The following is a 16,415-nucleotide window of genomic DNA, read 5'->3' as shown; positions in this document are numbered from 1 at the left end:
TCGTTCTATAAAATGAGTTGAGATCGTCCAGTCACGGACTGTATGTTCTGAGAACTTTTTATCACCTCATTCCCAAAGGTATTTGAACAAGTTTTGATCTTAGAGTTACACTCTTTTTTTTGATATTTAACAATTACTCACCGAAGTGAAGGTAAATATCCATATGAATAATGAATAATTGTTTTAGTATATACCACACAAGCTGAATAATTAGCAGACCTAAACGTTATTTTATGTGTGACAAGCGGTCGGAAATTTTAAAATCTCTCGCGCCGGCTGCTCGGAGGTGAATAGTACTTGCTAATCACCTCCGAGTTAACCAATCAGAGCGCGCGAAAAGCACTATTCACTTGCGTGGTATATACTAAACAAGAATATTGTTTTACCGCCCAGGCAGAATATTCTTATTTTCTGCCGATACCCATTCTTAGATTATAACGTACGATATTTCCGTTTTATTGACTTTGATGGTGTCAGAGTAATTTTTGCAGTCAGACCACAGGCGTTAAAAGCCTAATAAGTTCTTACAGAAATGTTATTAGCATTGAACATATGGCCACAGCCATTTTTTGTATAGTTTGTAGTTTACAGAAAGTTAGAATTTTGTTCGGTATAGTTAAAAACCTAATTGTGTTGCATTTACCTATCTTCAACGCACAAAATTATATTCCTATTCAAAATCTCAGCCTCCGGCAGTTTATCCTTAAAGTATTCTTAAAATTTCGCAAATCTCGGCCTCGATATTCTCATAGAAACAAAAAAGTGTATTTTTCTTTAAACAGTTCCACTTGCATGGTATTAAACAGTTCCAATTGCATGGTATTAAATTTTAATGCCATTCAAATAAGCATATAAAATGCAGTGTTAACTTTCCGAGGTTAAAAAGAACAACTATGAGGCTTTCGACAAAACTAGTACCTGCGCTTAATATGAGAGATCCATATGACAGTGACTGAATCATAATTTAATGTCTAGTTTAGCCGAGAACTTTTAATTCGTCCTTCGATTGCTTTCTGCCCTCACCAGTTGATTTGCATGTCTTAATTGACTTTTTACCATTAGGAGGTTTTCAATGATTTATTTAGGCTGATTGTTAAACAAATCTGTTTAGTCGACACGTACCATATCTGCTCTGTTTTGGGAGTCGCGGCCCTCAATGCGTTGATCCAGGGAAGATGATGTTTCTCTGCTATTGATAACTTTTATGAGGAGAGTTCCCTCCAGGTAACGTGCAAACGTTAGTTCAGTTTTTCATGGCGACGATAGAAAAACAACCAAACAAATCCACACTTAGACACTTGCAAATTCTGGAGGAGAGAATCCGTCAATTCAAATCTTTATTATCGTTGTGACACCGTTCCATTTGGCCCCGTTGAAAAATTCCGGAAGCCCGTTTAGTTGCGTGGAAAGCCTCTCACATCCCTTACAATGCTGTTCTGCTAGCATGTTATCGAACTCATTGTCATCAATAACTGGGAATATTTTTCTTTCCCCAAAGTGCCTTGATAAGAAGCAATATCTTCCCGCTAAATCTTTCCAGATACCCCGTCCAAAGCTAACAACAATAACTAAAACACTCCAATAGAAAACTCCTCTCTTTGACGGAAAAATCGTTTTTCTTCTTGCAGACTTGTCAAGCCGCCATGTTGGGATGCACTGATGGTACACCAAACTGGCGGACCCATACTAAGTTCTTGAATTTTCTCAATATTGTTTGCCAAGGGAATCATATGGTTTTTCTCATTCAGTTTGGAATTAATTTGCACTTGTGAGTTTTTTAAAAAGCTGAAATTGCAAGAGCCGCTTCGGCGCGTGCAATTCCAGCTTTTTTGAAAAACTCACAAGTGCAAATTAATTCCAAATTGAAGGAGTAAAACCGTATGATTTCTTATTAATGATATAATACGTGATTAATGATATAGAGGGAAGAAGAAGTTGTGGCAGACCGAAAGGGACTTGGCGGAGAACCGCAGAAAAAGAAAGAACAGTATTGGGTTTTGGCTCATGGAGCGAGGCAAGGAGGCGAGGAAGTGCCGGAAAATCTTTCTTGAAGCCATTTTTTCTCATTCGAGAATAATTTTTTCAAAGTTTTGGCTCAAAATTTTCCTCATCATTTCCTATTGTGTTTCAGCCAATCATAATCCAGAACTACGATTTGTAATTTGTACTGGTGTTACACCTTTTGCACTGATGTTACACTTGAACTGTATTGCTCGCAGCCAATCAGAATCGAGTAATTGGTCATGTATATTATTAGAGGTTACGAGTACAATTAGGAAATAATTTCACTTGCGTTTTGTCAAAATTTCAATAATTTACGTCGACTAAAGGCTCGGGAGATTATTAGAATCTTGACAAACGAAAGTGAAATTATTTCTCACTTTCACGAGTATACCATTTGATTACCTTTCAATATCATAGACGACTAATTACGCCTACAATCGTGGTGTTTTTTTTGGCCTGTTTATTGTATTGAGAAATTTTGCGGCAAACGTTTCCAGTTTGTAATTTCACATGTGAAAAACAACGCTAAAATTTCGCGCCAAAATTAAGGTGTAATTTTATCACCCATGATATTATTCCAATAACTTCGTTGTGACGAGTACTGTAAATTTCAAGTACTTGCTCTTTATTTCTCTCAATAAACCCTCCTTTTCTATATGTTTCAGTTTTTTCGGTATTTTGAACGCAAACTAAACTTTGTAGTTATCGTGATTAAACCATCCTATAGAAAGAAAAAGTTGCAAGCCTTCACGTGTGGTGTATCCTTGAAGAGTTAGCTTGATGTAAAATGCGGTGGATAAACACTTAGATTAATGATTTTTTTTCACTGTCCAGGACTCTAATAGTTTCGACATGGCTCCAAGTAATTATCGGTTCAACACAGCCGCAGTGATTCTGTCTGTCCTGATTTGCCACGGAACTTCTCTTCAATGTGGAAGGGAACAATCCACCATGGGCATGATGTTACGGCAACACGTCTTCAAGAAGATCAAAGGAGTATCCCTTGGTACTGAGTGTCTACGAGCATGCAACGAGGACGTCAGATGTCAAAGTTTTAATTACGTCATTTCCCAAGGAATGTGTGAATTGAATAACCGCACCAAGGAAGCCAGACCTGAAGATTTCGTTCCAGCCTTTAACAGATATTATTTGAAAAGAGAGGTAAATAGAGGTACAGTACACGGAAATAATAAAATTTGACAATAAATACTTAAAAATTGGAAATGTTAAAAACCAGGGCACACGAAAATTCATTATCACCAATTCATTGGAATAACAATGACATTGACTTGTCAAAATCAACAAAAGTAGAGAGTATACAATGATTATCACATTGATGAAGTGATCATACTGTACCACACCTTCTGAAAAAATTATGACGTTTGCTTTTTGGGTCAGCACAAAAGACGCTGGCCTCTTGACGTGGCTATCTGGCAAAAAGCTGCCACCCCTCCCCCCTAGTCTGCGAGTTGTCCATCGTAAGCTACCCTCGACATTTCGTTAGGTTTGAATCACATTAGCCTGATTCTCGGACGTCCGAGGTCGTTAGCGGGCCCTCTCGGACGTCTGAGAATCAGGCTAGACTCATATGGGTGGATATAGACAATGTTGCTACCAATATCAGTTATATCAATAATGGCACCAAATGAGACAAAACCTCTTTTGTACACAACTAGAACGAAACAGCACAAAAGACGCTGGCCTATCTATTAATTGTAGTTATTTTATGTATCTTATTAGTACACGACCCCACAAGCTTGTTAGCTTTGACGTCTTTTATCGTGTATAAATAAAGGTTGTATGTACAGCTAGTTACAGAAAACTTGAAAGTTAATTACTAAAAATCGCTTCTCTTTTACGTTATAGTTCCCCTTGGTTCCATCCCTGAACTGCCCGCCGAAACATGCAAAGAGATTAAGGCGAGTGAAGGTGGACACGCGCTCAGCGGCAAATACTGGTTTGATTCACTTGTACCGGGGGAGGTTGTGCTTGCTGATTGTAACATGGAGACAGAAGGTCAGTTAAGTAATGAAACTTACAGCTGTGAAATGAAACATTTACAGTCGAGTAGCCATAAAAGGTTATTGAAATGTATGATCCTCAGTCTCATTAAAAATCTTCAGGTTTCATTGCACAAAATTTCGGTGTCTTCCAATGCTAGGAAACTGTTGGAGGAAGATAGGAAGACAGTTGTTTGATAGGCGGAGGAAGAAAATTACTTAAGGGATGGGATGGTCAAAATATTGTAAATTTAGTGAAATTTAGAAATATAATACGAAAAAACTGAACTTTCGATCACCACCAGTGACCCTCAACGCTAGGCTTCGTTCACTCGCTGTACATTGTGAAATCTAAAGGCCATGGTTCAAAGTTATTTGTTGTAACTCCCAGTTCAAATACGTTTTCCGATTGGAGGAGAACGTGTCACGTGTCGTGGGTCAAAACTCACTAACTCCCTAGGGCAACAACAACTTGAACATTCGACTCGCACGTGATCAGGTCCTGCTCCTTGACACCACGGCAAATTTGTGAGCCAGCCGGCGTTAAGCCAACGATTTGTTCGCTTTTTTTTTCTATTTTTGAGTTGGGAGGTATAACAAAACACTTAATGACTGGTCCCGCGGGAAACAGTGAGTTTTGTTTCTCCTCGACCTTAGGGAAAACAAAACTCACTGTTTCCCCTGAGGCCAGTCATTAAGTGCTTAATGTAACTCGAGTATCAACAAATCTTTTGTTGGAAAAAGCAAATTTTGCCAGCAAGACTCGGAGATAACGTACATGATTTATTTATTAGTTTGTATGCTTTGGTCTTTGATTGATGACTTGGGGCTGATATTTGACAGATTCTTCTTTGTTTTATTATAAAGGCGATTATTATGGTGATTTTATTTTCTCTTTAGACATCGATGAATGCAGCGCTAATGCCCGGGTGTGTAACCTCAATGCCAAATTTATAAACACTCGCAGGTCTTACAATTGTTTGTGTCATGCTGGGTTTACTGGAGATGGCAAAAACTGTGTAGGTAGGTAGAAATTTCTAGTACGTTCCTCTGAAGTAATGCGGTGACGGTGGATCATGAAATACCGAAAAAGAAATATCGAAAGAAAAACCGTATTCTAGGCTGACAGGAGGGATACTTGAGCTAACCGTAAGGTCATTTCACCGTTTTGCCATTTCGTGTTCGAAATGGCAAAACCTTCCTTCAATTCTTGATGAGACTGAACTTAAAAACAACAAATCACTAACAAGCAGAACAACAGACCGACAGTTAAGCTGACCTTAAGCAATAGGTAGAAGGATATCGACCTCAACAACAATAGCAGCAGCAACAAAATCGTAACAACAACAAACACGCAGAGAAAGTTAAAGATATTTCTAGTATGATAAATTTGTGGTTGTGTTATATTATCGTCAGATGTAACATTGGACGAGCATCCCAAACATACCCATTCTGATTAATATGCGATGACTCGTTAGTAGTTTATCAAGTTACGACAAAGTAAATCACAACCGTGAAGGAGGTTTGGATACCCGGTCTTAATTAGCATAGACTTTTAATTTGACGATCTTACCTTTCTGTTTACTCCTTAGTTTTTGTTTCGATTGAGAATATTGAGAATATCTATCAAACACTCGAGACTTCGGCTATCCAAACACCTCGAATTTCGTCAAAAATACTCCGCTGCGCGCAGTATTTTCAACTATCTTCTCGGTGTTTGGATATCCCGATGAAACAGTCTCTCGTGTTTGATATATTACATGACATACCGCGGTGCCCAAAAAACTCGGGGGCTGCATTTACCATGTTTATCTGCCATGCTTCTAAGTCGTGTTTCATCAAAATATTTCAGAGGTTAATTGCTTCGACTATCCTGTTGGTGTCTCCTCACCCGAAATAATTCCTGATAACCAGATGACAGCTTCTTCGTATACCACTACTGATTACAGCAGTTACAGAGCCTACAACGGACGTCTGCACGATACCAGAGGCGATGGTTGGTGCTCTGCAGTCCCTGGCAGCAACAACGACTGGCTCCAAATTGACTTTGCAAGAATAATCCAAGTTTGCGCCGTTGCTTCCCAAGGGGACGTAAATGGTAATGAGTGGGTTACGGATTTCAAGTTGTCTTATTCATCTGATGGAAACACTTGGACAATTTACAAAGATGCGAATGGTACAGATCAGGTAACATATAGATATCTTATCGTTGAAGTGCCAGTGCTGTGATGGAGTATTGGTCTAAGGTCTTGTCGGTACGGATCGAGCGCAGCGAAGTCCAAACACAAAGATAGGAAGGTTTACATTTCACCAGAATTGGCTTACTGACATGACGTTATTGTTGAAAAATGCCATGGAAACTAATTCGTCCTTGAACAAATCTCCCAGCCAGCAAACATGTAAGCCAAAATTGACTACACATTATAGCCTCCAATTGATCTGTTTGGTGCGTTCGCAAGGCTTAGTCTACCCCTTAAGTGGCGATGGAAGGGGGTGGGTGTTACCAAGAACCGACCTCCTATCAGTACTGATTTCAATCAGCCAGTAAGTAATCCTTTTGCGGAAAAGCCATTTTTGGGGAGGGTAGGGTGGGTGGAGGGAGGGAGGGAGGGTTAGGTGTAGGTTACTTCAGGTAGCTGTACCTGTGTATTCCAGCCAGTATGACTTCCGTTGGGGAGCAGATTTTAAAGGAACGATGATCCTTTGGATGGCCTTACAGATATTGAATTTGATTGTGAACTTTCTTCCTTACTGCTATTCGCTAAAGTAAGGAAATAGTCGGCTTCTTTTGGTGTAAGACATACAATTCACCTGTAAACGATGAGAGCTACTATTGCTTACCATGATGTTGTTCATTACGTCTTTGAAAACCAACAAATGACATACTTTAACTTTTTTTTTACTTTAACTTTTTACGAACTATTTTGAGGATGATAGACACGAAAGTCTTGAAATACTCACTTACTTACTATATCGAGTCTTTGCCTCTCGGAACAGAAATAAAGTGTTTATGCACCGTTAGTTTTCGCGCCCTGGAGGTTATAGTCGGTTTACCATAACCAAGTGGCTGACCTACTTAATTTAATTTCCAATAGGGCACTTTCTATATATCAATATTCTAACATGGATCCGAAGCTTTCGGGTCAATATTGCAATTTTTTAAGCTTCTTTTGTCTCACAATTTCCAAAACAGACCAGACAACAACACCAAATTTAGAAGTTTGTCCTGAAAGCCTCCGAACTATATTAGAATACTTATATATCGAACATTGCCTATTAGCTAAGTGCTCAAAGTTACGTTTGTTTTGTATTTTCAGGTATTTCACAGAGAAGGTAACAGTAACACTATTGACCAACACAAGTTTTCAACTCCCGTGGCTGCAAGATTCATACGTTTTCACCCAACCAATAGGAAAAACTAGAACTGCCTTAGAGTGGAGGTGTATAGTCGATAGTCCCCCAGGTACGTATTGCACTATCTGTTTACGGTAACAACTTGAAGTTTCTTTTAATTTCAACTACGTTACGTAGTATTCTGTAGAAAAAGAATGAATGAACGAATGAACAAACGAGCGAACGAACGAACGAACGAACGAACGAATGAATGCTTTATTCCCTAGTTTGGGTGTCACTGTATCAACCCAGGACTTAACCATGATTGCATAACATCTGACAGAAGCAAAAGCAGTTGTTGAATTCCCTTCTTCTGTCATGATAGTGTGGGATTTGAAAGATTTAAAGATCACCCTCAGAACACATGAGTCAGTTACGTTAGACCCGAAGGAAGAAGATCCGGGGATTTTATTATTATCACTTATGTACTACATGTATGAGGTCACATTCTGTAACAGCAGGTCCATAAGGGAAAAAACAACAATAGGGAACAACAAATGTTTGCATGGCTGGCTGGGGAGCGCCATGAGCAGTTGATGTTCCACTTATACTCTAGCGCCAGTTCTCGTTCGAGAAGGGCAAAAATCTCGTTAATAGAGACGGCCTTTTAATAGTTCTTAAACCGTATATATTTTGTCACATAAAGTTATTTAATGTATGAACAACAAGCCTGGGGAGTCGCATGACTTCGTCGAGTTGCAGTGAAAAAGTTACTTTTCCCCCAAACACTCTTTATTGTTTGTTGGAAAAAAATATTTGCATGCTTATGAAGTTCTTTACTCGTTCTTTGTAGAATGCCAAGACTACTAAAATCTGACCAGTTCACACAGAAAAACCACGCACACTGTTGATGCAACAAACACTCGTTGTGACCAGTCGCTCGGTCCTGCCTGGTTCCGTTTCCAATGCGAGGCTGGAACTCAAATGCCCCCCTCCTGTGTTTCTGAAAACCACTGTGGAACAAACGCCGCAGGCTGGTTGAATGGCGCTCATCCTACATAAAAGTAGCAATATCTTTTGTAAGATGACCTCTTGAAAGAAGTCCTTTTGTCGTCTTTGGTAATCTTCTGCAAGGGAATAAATCACTATAATATAAACCTGAATACTGACTGATTTTCAAGACACAAAACTTGTTTTACTTATCTGTTAAAAATGTTACCAATCTTGTGCCAATCTCGTCGAGGGAACATGGCCCTTTTTCCAACCTGCCATCTCTAGGGATGTTTAAAGTAAAGTTATTATCAACAGTTTTCCACACATATACCATTGAACTAGTGTGAGGTCGATATTGGAGAAATATTGGTCGGGTATTATTTTGCAGGTTTATGGACCGATTGGCAAGCAAAAACCATAAACTTGTAAAAAACAGACCAATATTCTCCAATGCAGATCAAACAAGGTGGCTCAATAAAGTATTTGTTCATTATATTTTGCATGCAACTTAGTTGCTCTGAACGTTAATTGAGATAGTTTCAAGGTGGTTCATGAAAAGAAAAGTCTTGCGGAGGAAAATTTAACTGAAATTTTCATTAACCCTGCCAAAATGTAGTCATATCTGTAATAGGATAAATGGGATGGTGGCTCAAGAATATCTACAAAACAAGATGGTTCAATTGATCTGAATGTCAAAAATAGAACCAAACAATGAAATGCATTGTTATAAAAGAGACAATATTTGTCCAGACAGTAGTGTTGTTATCCTTCTCGAAACTCAGGACCCGAAAAATATAACTTTTTTTCACAGTGTGCTTACTGCGGATTGTTTCAACGTGTCTTGTTTACTGTTCTGCGATACAACATAATAGCATTCGTATGGTTCTTTGGTTGTTTTATCAGTATATATCAAATTTATCAAATTTATGTTATACTTAGCTAAGTTTAGTTACAATGGTACAAGGTGCGTTGCATGACGGTGTCGAATATTTTATATCATGGATCCTTATGCTTCATTTAATTCTGCTAAATTCAGATGAGTCTTCCAGATCTGAGTTTTTGACACGCTTAAAAGCCTTTGAATCAGCAAAACACTATCTCAAGCTTAGTAGCAAGAGGTCACAAGACAATTGCGCGTGCGGGGTAATAAGGGAAGGAAATGAAAGAAAAACCAAGATCATGCACAAACCTTCGACAATACAAACGACAACAATGAACGCAGGAGAGATCGCGACCTAGCAAAGATAACATGTACTGAGGTGTTTATTCCAGTCATCTGTCCTTTATGATCCTTTCAAAGGCCGGATAACAGGGAAGTTTTGTTGTAACCTGTGTTTCCTCTTTGTTGCACCAAATAAACACCACCTCTGACGTCTTTCCTTGACCATCTCGTTTGCATGTTAATAACTGAAGAAAAACTGAACCACCACCCACACCGCTAGGCGATTTTTCTGACATGAAAGAACAGTTAATGTTTTCAAAACCAAGGAGAAACCTTTTAAGTAAGATCGACATTGCGGTCCTGTCATCTGACCTTTGAATCTGTAATGCATCACGCCTTCTGAGAACAAGAAGTCGGTGTAAACAAGAGGTTTGCAGTAGTCCCAAAATTAATTTTTTTCATTTTGTTTTTTCATGCAGCGTGACGTTAAAAATAGCCTGAATTTTCACGGGAAAATGTACCCTTGATAATGGCAAGGATTTGGCAAGTTTGAAATGTTTGCATAAGTTAATAATGATGTCACAGCTTCAATATTCTATTTTGCAGTCCAACGAGCTATTTTGTGCAGATCTTTCAGCAAATCATGGATAACAATTGTAGAAAGTTAGAATAGGGTGATATTTTTCACTAAACATTTGGCGGGAAATATTTCTGACTAATGATTTTTTTTTGGACTTTGCAAGACCACTTACTCTGATTTACCTGTAGATACCAATTTTAACTAAACTGGATATTGATATCAGTGTAAAAGACTATCAGAAAAACATCTTTCTGTGGAAATAAACGGATGCACTTGAAAGACGACTCGCTGAAAATGGCTAAAATTTGGGTTTCGCTCATTAACGATTCTGTGGTGATATTTGGCACTTCGTGAAAACAGTAGAATCAAAGAATTAAAGTAAAACACTTAAAATATATCTCAGTCAACTAATACGGGGCCAAATATTGCACAGAAATATGGGTTTCTGGAATTTGTATGAAGTATCTTTTAGGCTCACTAAAAGTTGCCCGAAATTTTGGCCATTTTAGACGGCTTGAGAGGCCAAAATCATGATGTGGTGATATCTAGAAGAAAACGAAGGCCTGCCTCAGCAAATATCATGATTGCTAATTTTTTCGGATAGCTTTTATACTGTGAAACGATGACGGTAAACAGCCGACTTCGATCCTTTGGTCCTGCCCTGTTTTCTCTGACAATGACACTTAACTCCCTGAGTGCCTATATGATGTACCCAATACATCGTGATTTTTGTCCCTCAGGTGTCTATTGGGAAAATGTGTACATGTCCCTGGTTTAAGTGAAAAAGCTTATGGCATGCAAGAAGATTTTTACTAGGTACCAATTTTCAGTGAAAATGGTGTGGCACACAGCATACGCAATGGTCAGGCACTCAAAAGGTTAATCCAAGAACGAAAGAATATTTTACAAGGCTTGACTATTTAAGCACAATTCTAAAGGATTACGTAAAGCTACATGTATTAAAACGTCTTAGCTAAACATTATCACATACATTTCAGAAGGCTCAGTTATAACGGAATTCGCTGTTTACAACATTAATAACTTTGAAAACAATGCAGGTAGATAACAGTTTAACAAAAGACTATCGCAGGTAGTAAATACAGTTTAATGCTTATTACAGTTATGATCCACAACAAAATAGCAGGTGCTTGTTACGGTTAATGAACTGAAATAGTAACCTGTAACTCAGAAATGCAAAACGAACTAAGACAAGTATATCTTGTGTAAGGCAACTCGTCTTTGCGAAAATTAACGATTTCACCTTTTAACAAAGTTAATGACCTCTCGGTTCCTTCACTATTCTATTCTCAACTTTTGAAATGTTCTTTTGTGTAAATATATATATGTATACAGGATACAAGTTAATGGGTCTCTCGAGCGAACAGTGCATCTCTGCCCCAGGAGGATCACAAATGGATTCACAGTCCGAACCTCAGTCAAATGAAATTAATTAATGAAGTTAACGAAGGAACCAAGGATGGACAACTTCTCAGAGACATTTTCATTTGAAGAAAAACTTTTTATGCCCTGAGCGAGATTTGCATAAAGGAGATATATTTTGTTTTTCAGATACTTTCATGATTACTCTTTGCAAATATCCTTTGCTAAATTGGTAGTCAGTAGTAAGTTATGTAAGCTATTGCTATGTAATCGATTATGTAAATGTAGAAATAGCTGTTGATTTACCTGGTTAATGACTGTAAGGACCTGTATATATCGTTAGTGATTGTAAGAAATGTAAATAGCTGTATCGTCAATAACGTCACTAAGTGCACTTTAAGTAATTGAAAATATCTGTGTCACTAGTAATGTAAGTAACTGTACTGTAGGTAACGTAAGTAGCTGTATCGTTTAATTCAAGCAAAATAATGATAAAAAAACTCTTTCGCTGCAGCTTTATACACAGTTGAGGGTTGAAGGTTTAATGTTTAATGTTTAAGTTGAAGGTTGAAGGTTTAATGCAGTTTACGGCAGGAAATGTAAACTTGTGGTTATGAACAAAAACGGCTCTTTTAGGAGCCACCAAACTTGTAAAGGCAATGATCGATGCGAAACTCTGATACTATTTGTTTACTGAAGTGCTTATAAGTTTGCTTTACCGGCTTATAAATTTTCGATGGAAAGTGTTAATTTATGTAAATTTACGGCACGTTGTCCAGATCTTCTCGCAGATAAGCCGCATCCCCGATTGTTAAGGAAAATTTGGAGTGAAAAGGTACGGCTTATCCGCCGGTGTTTACGGTAAGTGGAGGTGACACCACTGAGATGTTTTGATGGCAGTGTTTCTCATTTGTGTGCCTGTTAAGAAGTGGTGTCATCCAACGGACTCAATGGAGTTGCGGATGACTTATTGCAATTTTGAAAGACTACGTTTGGACACAAACTTCGAATGAATTCGCGTCATTTATGGAAAGAGAGTCAACTTCAGTCTTTACATTAGGGCTACAAGCGAATATAAGTACCTGAACTCAACACCATAAAGGACACAAAATTTCAATGTACGTTAAAGTTGACTGAAATGGATTATCCTGTGTCACGTATCACTTGGCAGAAATCCATGTTACTTAAACTTAATTTGTGAGCTGTGTTGAATTTTCATCCTTAAATTTTGGTGTTATCATTCTGAACTTTGTAGTATATGCCCTGCTGCTGTAACAGATCACTGTATTGATAACTTAGCAAAAACTGCATAATCTGCACATTTTTATGTTTAAAAACGACTGTTACCTAGGATGTCTTCACTTAGAATGTCGGTTCTAAATAATTTATGATAAATCAGTAAATGTTTTAGTGGATTTGGTGAAAAAAAGCTATGTTCCCAATAAAAGCACTGTTCATCTTGATCGGCCAATCTTCACTTTTTGGTCAACTTTCTTGACTAGTTCAATATATTTAGAAAATATTAATAAATAATTATTAAAAGGATTTTATCGAACGAAATCCATGCTTGAATCTAACAGTCTTAAGCCAACTGAGAGCTGGATATAAGCAAGCATTGGACATTACTCTGAGTCTATACATCACTTTTGACCAAACAAAATGATCTTGCGGTTTTGACTACAGCACCAGGAAGACATGTACAGATATATGTAACGTAAAACATGTAGGTAGGCCTGAGTAACAAACAGTTTCTTAACGTTGAACTGTTTCATTTTGCAAATATCACAACACACTCCTGAATGGAAAGAGGCTTTATGGGCTTGTTCGAAAGCTAGTCTGCTCTCACGTCACAAGTAGTTCCTTAATGAGCAATGCCTTATAACACCCTTTCATAATTTATTTTCCAAGTTCAGTGGCTCACAGCTACTTCGATTTGAGAATAAATTCAGCAAGCTGCTGGGAGCTCATCTGTTTCATCATTTCTCAAATTCATTAATTATTCATGTGCTGATGAACCAATCGGCTTGCATCAATTGAGTCAGGTGCATGTATTTTGATACCCAATGACACTGTGTAAACGTTTTACCACACGCTTTCCAAGGATAATCTTTAAATGACCACACACTTGGTGACTTTTTAAACGTCTTGCCATCAATAGAAGGGTATTCTTTTCTCCTCCTTTCTTAATCTCTTCTGGGAGTGTCAGTTCTTCGGGATTCATTGATTCAGCCATTATTTTGTGTATTACATATCCTCTTCGATTCGCGTTACCAGTATGTCGCATATGTTCAAATAGAAATTTTGTGGCACGTGGAACGGTCGCTTAAAGATTATCTTTGTGAATTTTGAGTTACAAATTTGTCGCCAATTGTCCACTACACCACCTACTACTAAGCGACTTACTAAATAACTCAAACATATTGAGATAATTGAGGTTACTGTATACCTTTAAAGGTGTCAGACGTCCAAGCGATGTAGTGCATCCAGTTTAACTATAGAACATTTATTTAAGGCCCTATATCAAATTAAGGCTTATAAAGCTGTGTATCAAACAATACCAACAATTTTGAAATAAAATAAATTGTCAAATTTCTTAAGACCTCTAAATTCGAGCGTTCAAGTCACTCTTTAAAAGCGATAATTACAAGTCGAAGTGAACTTTGTCGTCTGTTTACTTCATTTGTTTCGTGACTCAAAGCGCTAGAAAAGTCTGTGGGGTTTGCCATATTGCAAATAGCATTGCAACATATTCCAAATAGCACTAAAAAATTATGGACTGATGATCGAAAAATCGCTGTCTGAGAAAAATCTTTCACAAAAAAATTCGCAGTTACATCTATGTTGTTTATAGTCAAACTATCTACTCTCCAAATTCGAGGGCAAACAAACAAATTGGCTTTGACTTGTAGCTTTCAAAAGGGACCGACAGGTGATTCTGACGCTCACATTTAGAGGAGGTGAAAAATTTCTCAATTTATTCTATTTTGAATACTTGCTTTAGTGTGATAGCCAGTTCTTCAAGCTTTAATTTGAAAGAGGGGTTTAGGTATCTACAATTTAAGCAAACACACAACATCGTTTGGTTGCGAGGTACTTCAAGGTATATGATAACCCTGAACTACAACACTTACTCTACCATACCTTGAATGATACATTTTCACATGTACCAAGACCCCAGCAAGCACATTGTGATGTGCAAGACCTTTGGCCTTCACACAATAACACCTCCTGCATGTTTGGCTTTTTTTACAGCTGCAACTAATCTGCAAGAAAATCAACCTTAAGTATATAACTATGAAGTAAAAATGCTGTTGCCAAAGGTTCAAGATAGGAGGAAAAGGTGACCGTTGAGGCTGTACAAAAGGAATCTTTGCAAATGGGGTTTAAATGGGTATTGCCTAATACGTAAATATAACACGAGGTACTCATTAGAGGTGAGGGAGGGTGAGTCTCTGGTGTCACTTGGCGATGAAGCTTTCTAACTAGGTGCCACTTTTTTGTGAACTATATTGCCATGTAGATTTGCTTTATCAACTTGACCTGGTGCTTTCAGAAAAACTGCCGAAAATGGACTGGGCTCTAGCCATGAAACATGGCAGACACGACACAAATGAGGTCCTAGAGTCTTTTAACCTGTTAGCCACAGCAATGGTTGTTATATCTTAAATGTGATAAAATGCCTAACGAACAAGCTAATAGAAACGCCGCAAAAGAGAAAGGGAGGAAAAGAACTTGAGAAGGAGGCTCCCAAACTTACGAAGAAGACGCGACTGGAATTCACACCTGCAGGCAGCCATGTGGACAATGCAGTGATGCAACGAACTCAGTACTCAGAAGCATTGAAGAAAAGCTCAACTTGCTCTGAAGTTTCCTTCCCGAGTTGAAAATTATAAGTCCAGAATCAATCAACTCGAAGAAGAAAATAAATTCCTCCACACAAGCCTGTAATTAGTCTCCTTCGCAGCCGCTTTTTGGGATGTCATGCAACGCTCCCCCATTTCTTTAAGGACGTTCACGCTAATTGTTTCTGTGCATCCTTACTGCGCGCGCAAATTCACATGCCACGTCATGTATGAGAGAGCGCGCTAAGTAATAAAATGAACCATTATAGGGCAGATGGCCATTGCTATAGCTTTGCCTGGATTTAACGATCTTGGACATTCGGTGACCCCTACTTTTCTTTCCAGAAACATTTTATTTACAATTATCTCTACGTTGTCCAAAAATGAGCAAAAAATCAAAGTGGGAAGTTAAAAAAAAATTCAAGATTTCTGTCCACGGGACATCGAATCCTGCCATCTTGCGGCTGCAAGGCGCGTGAAACTATGGTCGCTAAATGCGAACTTGTTCTTTAACTGAAGGAACCTCATCAATTGACTAAATTCACTCAATAATTCCACTTAAACAATATTTGGCAGAGAACATTTCACTTAAAAGATCTAATTGCAATATTTCTGGGCTTAAAGACACTGTGGCCTTATTCGCCAACGAAGCCCGATTTTTTCAGATTTAGGGTGTTATTCCGGGCATGTTCTCTCCCAAACGAAGTCGGTGACCCCCCATTTTTTTACATTTCTGACATAACTAACTCATCATCTTGCAGTGGTAAAAGTCTCAGAAAAACAAATCAATGTTGGAAAATTTTCGTGCGAATGTTGTTAAGTAGTACTTTCTTTTATCTTTTTCTCAGCTTGTGAGCGGGCGGAATTCAACAAATCCTACAATCTAATTGGTTTCTGGAGCGGGCGGAATTTTCTCATCCGGACCGCCACAGCGGCCCATGGGCCGGATTTTTTACCCGCTGCCTAAATTTCGCTCCTGAAAGTTGGCGCTAATCGTCAATCTTTCCCCTTCTTACACTTCCACAGACGATTGATCAACGCAAGTTTATTTCTATTCACCTTTAAACGGCAAGGAAAGTCACTGTAAGTAAATTCAATTGAGTCCTCTGAAGCTGTGAGAG

At 38.3% G+C, this 16,415-nt stretch overlaps 1 protein-coding gene and 1 pseudogene across 2 annotated transcripts in view; both read left to right on the top strand.

Moving 5' to 3' along the window:
- LOC110043793 (uncharacterized) overlaps positions 1–16,415 on the top strand; it is a 198,503-nt gene that overhangs the window by 54,425 nt on the left and 127,663 nt on the right. The window lies entirely within an intron of this gene.
- On the top strand, positions 1,164–7,553 carry LOC149104213 (coagulation factor VIII-like; annotated as a pseudogene). Its single transcript, XR_016201652.1, has 5 exons — positions 1,164–3,175; positions 3,871–4,020; positions 4,905–5,027; positions 5,857–6,191; positions 7,322–7,553. The product of XR_016201652.1 is annotated as a coagulation factor VIII-like (transcript).

Source organism: Orbicella faveolata, unplaced genomic scaffold (genome assembly GCF_042242905.1).
Source record: "Orbicella faveolata isolate gen_17 unplaced genomic scaffold, um_ofav_v1 contig_34, whole genome shotgun sequence".
NCBI lineage: Eukaryota > Metazoa > Cnidaria > Anthozoa > Scleractinia > Merulinidae > Orbicella > Orbicella faveolata.
This window is presented reverse-complemented; position numbering and strand designations above follow the sequence as displayed.